Source organism: Ascaphus truei, chromosome 4 (assembly GCF_040206685.1).
Source record: "Ascaphus truei isolate aAscTru1 chromosome 4, aAscTru1.hap1, whole genome shotgun sequence".
In the NCBI taxonomy this organism is placed as follows: domain Eukaryota; kingdom Metazoa; phylum Chordata; class Amphibia; order Anura; family Ascaphidae; genus Ascaphus; species Ascaphus truei.
The window spans coordinates 155,413,931-155,427,721 of record NC_134486.1 but is presented as its reverse complement, the minus strand read 5'-3'; positions in this window follow the sequence as shown (position 1 = coordinate 155,427,721).

The following is a 13,791-nucleotide window of genomic DNA, read 5'->3' as shown; positions in this document are numbered from 1 at the left end:
GGACGGGGACGACTCCCATTAACCCCTGACTATACCGGGGATACGCTTATCACAATGCCTTTCTGGTCTGTGCTGAAGCAGGGCATTCTGGCAGCCAAGTGGCTTGACCTTTATTAGTGAGCCTGGTTACCCCCTCTCGGAACCACAGACTTAGAAATCGCCAGCTCATATACAGTGCATAAAATATATTTATATATATACCCTTATACACCATTTTAATTAAAAATATCACAAAATTCTTCTAAGTCCCTCGGGAAGAGTGAAAGACGCGCACGTTCATTTTTAGATCTCCTAGACATTAATATAAGAAGTTAGCCAAAAAGTAGCTTCGAAAAACGCTTAGGTTAAGTTTCAGAGTTGCTTCTAATGTACCAAAGCTGGACTTAGACATAATATCACTCTCACAACATTATGGCTGGTTGGAGACAGTCCGAACCACAAGTACCGGGTCCATGGTTCTGGCCGTATACTGGGGGGACGGGGACGACTCCCATTAACCCCTGACTATACCGGGGATACGCTTATCACAGTGCCTTTCTGGTCTGTGCTGAAGCAGGGCATTCTGGCAGCCAAGTGGCTTGACATTTATTAGTGAGCCTGGTTACCCCCTCTCGGAACCACAGACTTAGAAATCGCCAGCTCATATACAGTGCATAAAATATATTTATATATATACCCTTATAAACCATTTTAATAAAAAATATCACAAAATTCTTCTAAGTCCCTCGGGAAGAGTGAAAGACGCGCACGTTCATTTTTAGATCTCCTAGACCTTCCTATAAGAAGTTAGCCAAAAAGTAGCTTCGAAAAACGCTTAGGTTAAGTTTCAGAGTTGCTTCTAATGTACCAAAGCTGGACTTAGACATAATTTCACTCTCACAACATTATGGCTGGTTGGAGAGAGTCCGAACCACAAGTACCGGGTCCATGGTTCTGGCCGTATACTGGGGGGACGGGGACGACTCCCATTAACCCCTGACTATACCGGGGATATGCTTATCACAATGCCTTTCTGGTCTGTGCTGAAGCTGGGCATTCTGGCAGCCAAGTGGCTTGACCTTTATTAGTGAGCCTGGTTACCCCCTCTCGGAACCACAGACTTAGAAATCGCCAGCTCATATACAGTGCATAAAATATATTTATATATATACCCTTATACTGTACACCATTTTAATAAAAAATATCACAAAATTCTTCTAAGTCCCTCGGGAAGAGTGAAAGACGCGCACGTTCATTTTCAGAGCTCCTAGACCTTCCTACTGTATAAGAAGTTAGCCAAAAAGTAGCTTCGAAAAACGCTTAGGTTAAGTTTCAGAGTTGCTTCTAATGTACCAAAGCTGGACTTAGACATAATTTCACTCTCACAACATTATGGCTGGTTGGAGAGAGTCCGAACCACAAGTACCGGGTCCATGGTTCTGGCCGTATACTGGGGGGACGGGGACGACTCCCATTAACCCCTGACTATACCGGGGATACGCTTATCACAATGCCTTTCTGGTCTGTGCTGAAGCAGGGCATTCTGGCAGCCAAGTGGCTTGACCTTTATTAGTGAGCCTGGTTACCCCCTCTCGGAACCACAGACTTAGAAATCGCCAGCTCATATACAGTGCATAAAATATATTTATATATATACCCTTATACACCATTTTAATAAAAAATATCACAAAATTCTTCTAAGTCCCTCGGGAAGAGTGAAAGACGCGCACGTTCATTTTCAGATCTCCTAGACCTTAATATAAGAAGTTAGCCAAAAAGTAGCTTCGAAAAACGCTTAGGTTAAGTTTCAGAGTTGCTTCTAATGTACCAAAGCTGGACTTAGACATAATTTCACTCTCACAACATTATGGCTGGTTGGAGACAGTCCGAACCACAAGTACCGGGTCCATGGTTCTGGCCGTATACTGGGGGGACGGGGACGACTCCCATTAACCCCTGACTATACCGGGGATACGCTTATCACAGTGCCTTTCTGGTCTGTGCTGAAGCAGGGCATTCTGGCAGCCAAGTGGCTTGACTTTTATTAGTGAGCCTGGTTACCCCCTCTCGGAACCACAGACTTAGAAATCGCCAGCTCATATACAGTGCATAAAATATATTTATATATATACCCTTATACACCATTTTAATAAAAAATATCACAAAATTCTTCTAAGTCCCTCGGGAAGAGTGAAAGACGCGCACGTTCATTTTCAGAGCTCCTAGACCTTCCTATAAGAAGTTAGCCAAAAAGTAGCTTCGAAAAACGCTTAGGTTAAGTTTCAGAGTTGCTTCTAATGTACCAAAGCTGGACTTAGACATAATTTCACTCTCACAACATTATGGCTGGTTGGAGACAGTCCGAACCACAAGTACCGGGTCCATGGTTCTGGCCGTATACTGGGGGGACGGGGACGACTCCCATTAACCCCTGACTATACCGGGGATACGCTTATCACAGTGCCTTTCTGGTCTGTGCTGAAGCAGGGCATTCTGGCAGCCAAGTGGCTTGACATTTATTAGTGAGCCTGGTTACCCCCTCTCGGAACCACAGACTTAGAAATCGCCAGCTCATATACAGTGCATAAAATATATTTATATATATACCCTTATACACCATTTTAATAAAAAATATCACAAAATTCTTCTAAGTCCCTCGGGAAGAGTGAAAGACGCGCACGTTCATTTTCAGAGCTCCTAGACCTTCCTATAAGAAGTTAGCCAAAAAGTAGCTTCGAAAAACGCTTAGGTTAAGTTTCAGAGTTGCTTCTAATGTACCAAAGCTGGACTTAGACATAATTTCACTCTCACAACATTATGGCTGGTTGGAGACAGTCCGAACCACAAGTACCGGGTCCATGGTTCTGGCCGTATACTGGGGGGACGGGGACGACTCCCATTAACCCCTGACTATACCGGGGATACGCTTATCACAGTGCCTTTCTGGTCTGTGCTGAAGCAGGGCATTCTGGCAGCCAAGTGGCTTGACATTTATTAGTGAGCCTGGTTACCCCCTCTCGGAACCACAGACTTAGAAATCGCCAGCTCATATACAGTGCATAAAATATATTTATATATATACCCTTATACACCATTTTAATAAAAAATATCACAAAATTATTCTAAGTCCCTCGGGAAGAGTGAAAGACGCGCACGTTCATTTTCAGAGCTCCTAGACTATCCTATAAGAAGTTAGCCAAAAAGTAGCTTCGAAAAACGCTTAGGTTAAGTTTCAGAGTTGCTTCTAATGTACCAAAGCTGGACTTAGACATAATTTCACTCTCACAACATTATGGCTGGTTGGAGACAGTCCGAACCACAAGTACCGGGTCCATGGTTCTGGCCGTATACTGGGGGGACGGGGACGACTCCCATTAACCCCTGACTATACCGGGGATACGCTTATCACAGTGCCTTTCTGGTCTGTGCTGAAGCAGGGCATTCTGGCAGCCAAGTGGCTTGACATTTATTAGTGAGCCTGGTTACCCCCTCTCGGAACCACAGACTTAGAAATCGCCAGCTCATATACAGTGCATAAAATATATTTATATATATACCCTTATACACCATTTTAATAAAAAATATCACAAAATTATTCTAAGTCCCTCGGGAAGAGTGAAAGACGCGCACGTTCATTTTCAGAGCTCCTAGACTATCCTATAAGAAGTTAGCCAAAAAGTAGCTTCGAAAAACGCTTAGGTTAAGTTTCAGAGTTGCTTCTAATGTACCAAAGCTGGACTTAGACATAATTTCACTCTCACAACATTATGGCTGGTTGGAGACAGTCCGAACCACAAGAACCGGGTCCATGGTTCTGGGCGTATACTGGGGGGACGGGGACGACTCCCATTAACCCCTGACTATACCGGGGATACGCTTATCACAATGCCTTTCTGGTCTGTGCTGAAGCAGGGCATTCTGGCAGCCAAGTGGCTTGACCTTTATTAGTGAGCCTGGTTACCCCCTCTCGGAACCACAGACTTAGAAATCGCCAGCTCATATACAGTGCATAAAATATATTTATATATATACCCTTATACACCATTTTAATAAAAAATATCACAAAATTCTTCTAAGTCCCTCGGGAAGAGTGAAAGACGCGCACGTTCATTTTCAGAGCTCCTAGACCTTCCTATAAGAAGTTAGCCAAAAAGTAGCTTCGAAAAACGCTTAGGTTAAGTTTCAGAGTTGCTTCTAATGTACCAAAGCTGGACTTAGACATAATTTTACTCTCACAACATTATGGCTGGTTGGAGAGAGTCCGAACCACAAGTACCGGGTCCATGGTTCTGGCCGTATACTGGGGGGACGGGGACGACTCCCATTAACCCCTGACTATACCGGGGATATGCTTATCACAATGCCTTTCTGGTCTGTGCTGAAGCAGGGCAATCTGGCAGCCAAGTGGCTTGACCTTTATTAGTGAGCCTGGTTACCCCCTCTCGGAACCACAGACTTAGAAATCGCCAGCTCATATACAGTGCATAAAATATATTTATATATATACCCTTATACACCATTTTAATAAAAAATATCACAAAATTCTTCTAAGTCCCTCGGGAAGAGTGAAAGACGCGCACGTTCATTTTCAGAGCTCCTAGACCTTCCTATAAGAAGTTAGCCAAAAAGTAGCTTCGAAAAACGCTTAGGTTAAGTTTCAGAGTTGCTTCTAATGTACCAAAGCTGGACTTAGACATAATTTCACTCTCACAACATTATGGCTGGTTGGAGACAGTCCGAACCACAAGTACCGGGTCTATGGTTCTGGCCGTATACTGGGGGGACGGGGACGACTCCCATTAACCCCTGACTATACCGGGGATACGCTTATCACAATGCCTTTCTGGTCTGTGCTGAAGCAGGGCATTCTGGCAGCCAAGTGGCTTGACCTTTATTAGTGAGCCTGGTTACCCCCTCTCGGAACCACAGACTTAGAAATCGCCAGCTCATATACAGTGCATAAAATATATTTATATATATACCCTTATACACCATTTTAATAAAAAATATCACAAAATTCTTCTAAGTCCCTCGGGAAGAGTGAAAGACGCGCACGTTCATTTTCAGAGCTCCTAGACCTTCCTATAAGAAGTTAGCCAAAAAGTAGCTTCGAAAAACGCTTAGGTTAAGTTTCAGAGTTGCTTCTAATGTACCAAAGCTGGACTTAGACATAATTTCACTCTCACAACATTATGGCTGGTTGGAGAGAGTCCGAACCACAAGTACCGGGTCCATGGTTCTGGCCGTATACTGGGGGGACGGGGACGACTCCCATTAACCCCTGACTATACCGGGGATACGCTTATCACAATGCCTTTCTGGTCTGTGCTGAAGCAGGGCATTCTGGCAGCCAAGTGGCTTGACCTTTATTAGTGAGCCTGGTTACCCCCTCTCGGAACCACAGACTTAGAAATCGCCAGCTCATATACAGTGCATAAAATATATTTATATATATACCCTTATACACCATTTTAATAAAAAATATCACAAAATTCTTCTAAGTCCCTCGGGAAGAGTGAAAGACGCGCACGTTCATTTTCAGATCTCCTAGACCTTCCTATAAGAAGTTAGCCAAAAAGTAGCTTCGAAAAACGCTTAGGTTAAGTTTCAGAGTTGCTTCTAATGTACCAAAGCTGGACTTAGACATAATTTCACTCTCACAAAATTATGGCTGGTTGGAGACAGTCCGAACCACAAGTACCGGGTCCATGGTTCTGGCCGTATACTGGGGGGACGGGGATGACTCCCATTAACCCCTTACTATACCGGGGATACGCTTATCACAATGCCTTTCTGGTCTGTGCTGAAGCAGGGCATTCTGGCAGCCAAGTGGCTTGACCTTTATTAGTGAGCCTGGTTACCCCCTCTCGGAACCACAGACTTAGAAATCGCCAGCTCATATACAGTGCATAAAATATATTTATATAATAAATTTATATATATACCCTTATACACCATTTTAATAAAAAATATCACAAAATTCTTCTAAGTCCCTCGGGAAGAGTGAAAGACGCGCACGATCATTTTCAGAGCTCCTAGACCTTCCTATAAGAAGTTAGCCAAAAAGTAGCTTCGAAAAACGCTTAGGTTAAGTTTCAGAGTTACTTCTAATGTACCAAAGCTGGACTTAGACATAATTTCACTCTCACAACATTATGGCTGGTTGGAGACAGTCCGAACCACAAGTACCGGGTCCATGGTTCTGGCCGTATACTGGGGGGACGGGGACGACTCCCATTAACCCCTGACTATACCGGGGATACGCTTATCACAATTCCTTTCTGGTCTGTGCTGAAGCAGGGCATTCTGGCAGCCAAGTGGCTTGACCTTTATTATTGAGCCTGGTTACCCCCTCTCGGAACCACAGACTTAGAAATCGCCAGCTCATATACAGTGCATAAAATATATTTATATATATACCCTTATAAACCATTTTAATAAAAAATATCACAAAATTCTTCTAAGTCCCTCGGGAAGAGTGAAAGACGCGCACGTTCATTTTCAGATCTCCTAGACCTTCCTATAAGAAGTTAGCCAAAAAGTAGCTTCGAAAAACGCTTAGGTTAAGTTTCAGAGTTGCTTCTAATGTACCAAAGCTGGACTTAGACATAATTTCACTCTCACAACATTATGGCTGGTTGGAGAGAGTCCGAACCACAAGTACCGGGTCCATGGTTCTGGCCGTATACTGGGGGGACGGGGACGACTCCCATTAACCCCTGACTATACCGGGGATATGCTTATCACAATGCCTTTCTGGTCTGTGCTGAAGCAGGGCAATCTGGCAGCCAAGTGGCTTGACCTTTATTAGTGAGCCTGGTTACCCCCTCTCGGAACCACAGACTTAGAAATCGCCAGCTCATATACAGTGCATAAAATATATTTATATATATACCCTTATACTGTACACCATTTTAATAAAAAATATCACAAAATTCTTCTAAGTCCCTCGGGAAGAGTGAAAGACGCGCACGTTCATTTTCAGAGCTCCTAGACCTTCCTATAAGAAGTTAGCCAAAAAGTAGCTTCGAAAAACGCTTAGGTTAAGTTTCAGAGTTGCTTCTAATGTACCAAAGCTGGACTTAGACATAATTTCACTCTCACAACATTATGGCTGGTTGGAGACAGTCCGAACCACAAGTACCGGGTCTATGGTTCTGGCCGTATACTGGGGGGACGGGGACGACTCCCATTAACCCCTGACTATACCGGGGATACGCTTATCACAATGCCTTTCTGGTCTGTGCTGAAGCAGGGCATTCTGGCAGCCAAGTGGCTTGACCTTTATTAGTGAGCCTGGTTACCCCCTCTCGGAACCACAGACTTAGAAATCGCCAGCTCATATACAGTGCATAAAATATATTTATATATATACCCTTATACACCATTTTAATAAAAAATATCACAAAATTCTTCTAAGTCCCTCGGGAAGAGTGAAAGACGCGCACGTTCATTTTCAGAGCTCCTAGACCTTCCTATAAGAAGTTAGCCAAAAAGTAGCTTCGAAAAACGCTTAGGTTAAGTTTCAGAGTTGCTTCTAATGTACCAAAGCTGGACTTAGACATAATTTCACTCTCACAACATTATGGCTGGTTGGAGAGAGTCCGAACCACAAGTACCGGGTCCATGGTTCTGGCCGTATACTGGGGGGACGGGGACGACTCCCATTAACCCCTGACTATACCGGGGATACGCTTATCACAATGCCTTTCTGGTCTGTGCTGAAGCAGGGCATTCTGGCAGCCAAGTGGCTTGACCTTTATTAGTGAGCCTGGTTACCCCCTCTCGGAACCACAGACTTAGAAATCGCCAGCTCATATACAGTGCATAAAATATATTTATATATATACCCTTATACACCATTTTAATAAAAAATATCACAAAATTCTTCTAAGTCCCTCGGGAAGAGTGAAAGACGCGCACGTTCATTTTCAGATCTCCTAGACCTTCCTATAAGAAGTTAGCCAAAAAGTAGCTTCGAAAAACGCTTAGGTTAAGTTTCAGAGTTGCTTCTAATGTACCAAAGCTGGACTTAGACATAATTTCACTCTCACAAAATTATGGCTGGTTGGAGACAGTCCGAACCACAAGTACCGGGTCCATGGTTCTGGCCGTATACTGGGGGGACGGGGATGACTCCCATTAACCCCTTACTATACCGGGGATACGCTTATCACAATGCCTTTCTGGTCTGTGCTGAAGCAGGGCATTCTGGCAGCCAAGTGGCTTGACCTTTATTAGTGAGCCTGGTTACCCCCTCTCGGAACCACAGACTTAGAAATCGCCAGCTCATATACAGTGCATAAAATATATTTATATAATAAATTTATATATATACCCTTATACACCATTTTAATAAAAAATATCACAAAATTCTTCTAAGTCCCTCGGGAAGAGTGAAAGACGCGCACGATCATTTTCAGAGCTCCTAGACCTTCCTATAAGAAGTTAGCCAAAAAGTAGCTTCGAAAAACGCTTAGGTTAAGTTTCAGAGTTACTTCTAATGTACCAAAGCTGGACTTAGACATAATTTCACTCTCACAACATTATGGCTGGTTGGAGACAGTCCGAACCACAAGTACCGGGTCCATGGTTCTGGCCGTATACTGGGGGGACGGGGACGACTCCCATTAACCCCTGACTATACCGGGGATACGCTTATCACAATGCCTTTCTGGTCTGTGCTGAAGCAGGGCATTCTGGCAGCCAAGTGGCTTGACCTTTATTAGTGAGCCTGGTTACCCCCTCTCGGAACCACAGACTTAGAAATCGCCAGCTCATATACAGTGCATAAAATATATTTATATATATATACCCTTATACACCATTTTAATAAAAAATATCACTAAATTCTTCTAAGTCCCTCGGGAAGAGTGAAAGACGCGCACGTTCATTTTGAGAGCTCCTAGACCTTCCTATAAGAAGTTAGCCAAAAAGTAGCTTCGAAAAACGCTTAGGCTAAGTTTCAGAGTTGCTTCTAATGTACCAAAGCTGGACTTAGACATAATTTCACTCTCACAACATTATGGCTGGTTGGAGACAGTCCGAACCACAAGTACCGGGTCCATGGTTCTGGCCGTATACTGGGGGGACGGGGACGACTCCCATTAACCCCTGACTATACCGGGGATACGCTTATCACAATGCCTTTCTGGTCTGTGCTGAAGCAGGGCATTCTGGCTGCCAAGTGGCTTGACCTTTATTAGTGAGCCTGGTTACCCCCTCTCGGAACCACAGACTTAGAAATCGCCAGCTCATATACAGTGCATAAAATATATTTATATATATACCCTTATACACCATTTTAATAAAAAATATCACAAAATTCTTCTAAGTCCCTCGGGAAGAGTGAATGACGCGCACGTTCATTTTCAGAGCTCCTAGACCTTCCTATAAGAAGTTAGCCAAAAAGTAGCTTCGAAAAACGCTTAGGTTAAGTTTCAGAGTTGCTTCTAATGTACCAAAGCTGGACTTAGACATAATTTCACTCTCACAACATTATGGCTGGTTGGAGACAGTCCGAACCACAAGTACCGGGTCCATGGTTCTGGCCGTGTAGTGGGGGGACGGGGACGACTCCCATTAACCCCTGACTATACCGGGGATACGCTTATCACAATGCCTTTCTGGTCTGTGCTGAAGCAGGGCATTCTGGCAGCCAAGTGGCTTGACATTTATTAGTGAGCCTGGTTACCCCCTCTCGGAACCACAGACTTAGAAATCGCCAGCTCATATACAGTGCATAAAATATATTTATATATATATACCCTTATACACCATTTTAATAAAAAATATCACAAAATTCTTCTAAGTCCCTCGGGAAGATTGAGAGACGCGCACGTTCATTTTCAGAACTCCTAGACCTTCCTATAAGAAGTTAGCCAAAAAGTAGCTTCGAAAAACGCTTAGGTTAAGTTTCAGAGTTGCTTCTAATGTACTGTACCAAAGCTGGACTTAGACATAATTTCACTCTCACAACATTATGGCTGGTTGGAGACAGTCCGAACCACAAGTACCGGGTCCATGGTTCTGGGCGTATACTGGGGGGACGGGGACGACTCCCATTAACCCCTGACTATACCGGGGATACGCTTATCACAATGCCTTTCTGGTCTGTGCTGAAGCAGGGCATTCTGGCAGCCAAGTGGCTTGACCTTTATTAGTGAGCCTGGTTACCCCCTCTCGGAACCACAGACTTAGAAATCGCCAGCTCATATACAGTGCATAAAATATATTTATATATATATACCCTTATACACCATTTTAATAAAAAATATCACTAAATTCTTCTAAGTCCCTCGGGAAGAGTGAAAGACGCGCACGTTCATTTTGAGAGCTCCTAGACCTTCCTATAAGAAGTTAGCCAAAAAGTAGCTTCGAAAAACGCTTAGGCTAAGTTTCAGAGTTGCTTCTAATGTACCAAAGCTGGACTTAGACATAATTTCACTCTCACAACATTATGGCTGGTTGGAGACAGTCCGAACCACAAGTACCGGGTCCATGGTTCTGGCCGTATACTGGGGGGACGGGGACGACTCCCATTAACCCCTGACTATACCGGGGATACGCTTATCACAATGCCTTTCTGGTCTGTGCTGAAGCAGGGCATTCTGGCAGCCAAGTGGCTTGACCTTTATTAGTGAGCCTGGTTACCCCCTCTCGGAACCACAGACTTAGAAATCGCCAGCTCATATACAGTGCATAAAATATATTTATATATATACCCTTATACACCATTTTAATAAAAAATATCACAAAATTCTTCTAAGTCCCTCGGGAAGAGTGAATGACGCGCACGTTCATTTTCAGAGCTCCTAGACCTTCCTATAAGAAGTTAGCCAAAAAGTAGCTTCGAAAAACGCTTAGGTTAAGTTTCAGAGTTGCTTCTAATGTACCAAAGCTGGACTTAGACATAATTTCACTCTCACAACATTATGGCTGGTTGGAGACAGTCCGAACCACAAGTACCGGGTCCATGGTTCTGGCCGTGTAGTGGGGGGACGGGGACGACTCACATTAACCCCTGACTATACCGGGGATACGCTTATCACAATGCCTTTCTGGTCTGTGCTGAAGCAGGGCATTCTGGCAGCCAAGTGGCTTGACATTTATTAGTGAGCCTGGTTACCCCCTCTCGGAACCACAGACTTAGAAATCGCCAGCTCATATACAGTGCATAAAATATATTTATATATATATACCCTTATACACCATTTTAATAAAAAATATCACAAAATTCTTCTAAGTCCCTCGGGAAGATTGAGAGACGCGCACGTTCATTTTCAGAACTCCTAGACCTTCCTATAAGAAGTTAGCCAAAAAGTAGCTTCGAAAAACGCTTAGGTTAAGTTTCAGAGTTGCTTCTAATGTACCAAAGCTGGACTTAGACATAATTTCACTCTCACAACATTATGGCTGGTTGGAGACAGTCCGAACCACAAGTACCGGGTCCATGGTTCTGGGCGTATACTGGGGGGACGGGGACGACTCCCATTAACCCCTGACTATACCGGGGATACGCTTATCACAATGCCTTTCTGGTCTGTGCTGAAGCAGGGCATTCTGGCAGCCAAGTGGCTTGACCTTTATTAGTGAGCCTGGTTACCCCCTCTCGGAACCACAGACTTAGAAATCGCCAGCTCATATACAGTGCATAAAATATATTTATATATATACCCTTATACACCATTTTAATAAAAAATATCACAAAATTCTTCTAAGTCCCTCGGGAAGAGTGAATGACGCGCACGTTCATTTTCAGAGCTCCTAGACCTTCCTATAAGAAGTTAGCCAAAAAGTAGCTTCGAAAAACGCTTAGGTTAAGTTTCAGAGTTGCTTCTAATGTACCAAAGCTGGACTTAGACATAATTTCACTCTCACAACATTATGGCTGGTTGGAGACAGTCCGAACCACAAGTACCGGGTCCATGGTTCTGACCGTGTACTGGGGGGACGGGGACGACTCCCATTAACCCCTGACTATACCGGGGATACGCTTATCACAATGCCTTTCTGGTCTGTGCTGAAGCAGGGCATTCTGGCAGCCAAGTGGCTTGACATTTATTAGTGAGCCTGGTTACCCCCTCTCGGAACCACAGACTTAGAAATCGCCAGCTCATATACAGTGCATAAAATATATTTATATATATACCCTTATACACCATTTTAATAAAAAATATCACAAAATTCTTCTAAGTCCCTCGGGAAGAGTGAATGAAGCGCACGTTCATTTTCAGAGCTCCTAGACCTTCCTATAAGAAGTTAGCCAAAAAGTAGCTTCGAAAAACGCTTAGGTTAAGTTTCAGAGTTGCTTCTAATGTACCAAAGCTGGACTTAGACATAATTTCACTCTCACAACATTATGGCTGGTTGGAGAGAGTCCGAACCACAAGTACCGGGTCCATGGTTCTGGGCGTATACTGGGGGGACGGGGACGACTCCCATTAACCCCTGACTATACCGGGGATACGCTTATCACAATGCCTTTCTAGTCTGTGCTGAAGCAGAGCATTCTGGCAGCCAAGTGCTTGACCTTTATTATTGAGCCTGGTAACCCCCTCTCGGAACCACAGACTTAGAAATCGCCAGCTCATATACAGTGCATAAAATATATTTATATAATATATTTATATATATACCCTTATACACCATTTTAATAAAAAATATCACAAAATTCTTCTAAGTCCCTCGGGAAGAGTGAAAGACGCGCACGTTCATTTTCAGAGCTCCTAGACCTTCCTATAAGAAGTTAGCTAAAAAGTAGCTTCCAAAAACGCTTAGGTTAAGTTTCAGAGTTGCTTCTAATGTACCAAAGCTGGACTTAGACATAATTTCACTCTCACAACATTATGGCTGGTTGGAGACAGTCCGAACCACAAGTACCGGGTCCATGGTTCTGGGCGTATACTGGGGGGACGGGGACGACTCCCATTAACCCCTGACTATACCGGGGATACGCTTATCACAATGCCTTTCCTCTCTGTGCTGAAGCAGGGCATTCTGGCAGCCAAGTGGCTTGACCTTTATTAGTGAGCCTGGTTACCCCCACTCGGAACCACCGACTTAGAAATCGCCAGCTCATATACAGTGCATAAAATATATTTATATATATACCCTTATACACCATTTTATTAAAAAATATCACAAAATTCTTCTAAGTCCCTGGGGAAGAGTGAAAGACGCGCACGTTCATTTTCAGAGCTCCTAGACCTTCCTATAAGAAGTTAGCCAAAAAGTAGCTTCGAAAAACGCTTAGGTTAAGTTTCAGAGTTGCTTCTAATGTACCAAAGCTGGACTTAGACATAATTTCACTCTCACAACATTATGGCTGGTTGGAGAGAGTCCGAACCACAAGTACCGGGTCCATGGTTCTTGCCGTATACTGGGGGGACGGGGACGACTCCCATTAACCCCTGACTATACCGGGGATACGCTTATCACAATGCCTTACTGGTCTGTGCTGAAGCAGGGCATTCTGGCAGCCAAGTGGCTTGACCTTTATTAGTGAGCCTGGTTACCCCCTCTCGGAACCACAGACTTAGAAATCGCCAGCTCATATACAGTGCATAAAATATATTTATATATATACCCTTATACACCATTTTAATAAAAAATATCACAAAATTCTTCTAAGTCCCTCGGGAAGAGTGAAAGACGCGCACGTTCATTTTCAGAGCTCCTAGACCTTCCTATAAGAAGTTAGCCAAAAAGTAGCTTCGAAAAACGCTTAGGTTAAGTTTCAGAGTTGCTTCTAATGTACCAAAGCTGGACTTAGACATAATTTCACTCTCACAACATTATGGCTGGTTGGAG